General features: G+C 36.0%; 1 protein-coding gene across 1 annotated transcript in view; it reads right to left on the bottom strand.

Annotated features, from left to right (window-relative positions):
* Nucleotides 1-44, bottom strand: part of LOC143021942 (lysM and putative peptidoglycan-binding domain-containing protein 1-like) — a 109,578-nt gene extending 109,534 nt beyond the window's left edge. Inside the window, exon 1 of the mRNA XM_076179846.1 lies at nucleotides 1-44. This exon is cut by the window's left edge and continues 124 nt beyond it. The gene's annotated coding sequence lies outside the window, so the exon portion shown is untranslated.
* Nucleotides 45-600: the final 556 nt, after the last annotated feature.

Raw genomic sequence — 600 nt, 5'->3', positions numbered from 1 at the left:
TATGTAACAGCACAGTCGTACCGAAGTTTACAAGGGAAAAACTCAAGTAACACTGGTCGTGAGAGTATATCTTTACCACTATTGTGAAAGATTAGCTATTATCATGGTTGTTATCTTTTTTTTCGGTGAACGGTCAAATGCACTCGTAGTCCTCTCAGTGACGTAGTTATTAGATCGGGACAAAAATCAAGTGATTTGAAACTGGTAAGCTGAAGAGGACAAACCTTAATTTAAAAGAAGTTTCGATGGTTACATATTTTTCGGTCAGTTATAATTGTTATTAAAGAAAATCAATTAGCTCGATCTAATATGATGTACTGATGAGAAAATAAAATAGATTTTGTTGATTCAATGCCAAATAAAGTCAGGAAATGACGGTGATATTGTCGTCTTAATTTATTTTGGGTTTTGGTAACTCAATAGCGCCCAACGACAGACAACAGTGATTCGTGGCTTGGTTGAATAAAACAGCCTCGTTTACACTAGAACAGAATCTAAACAAGTTTGCAGTCTCCTATTTTAGAGATAGAAGAAGTCTGTGTACGGGTTACAAAGCTGTAATCTTCTCAGTCTCCTCTCGACTGGCAACAACGATGAATA

The sequence above is a fragment of the Oratosquilla oratoria genome, chromosome 43 (assembly GCF_046742065.1).
Source record: "Oratosquilla oratoria isolate Oo_2021 chromosome 43, ASM4674206v1, whole genome shotgun sequence".
Taxonomy (NCBI): Eukaryota; Metazoa; Arthropoda; class Malacostraca; order Stomatopoda; family Squillidae; genus Oratosquilla; species Oratosquilla oratoria.
Note: the sequence above shows the minus strand (reverse complement) of the source record. Positions and strands in the feature narration are given on the sequence as shown.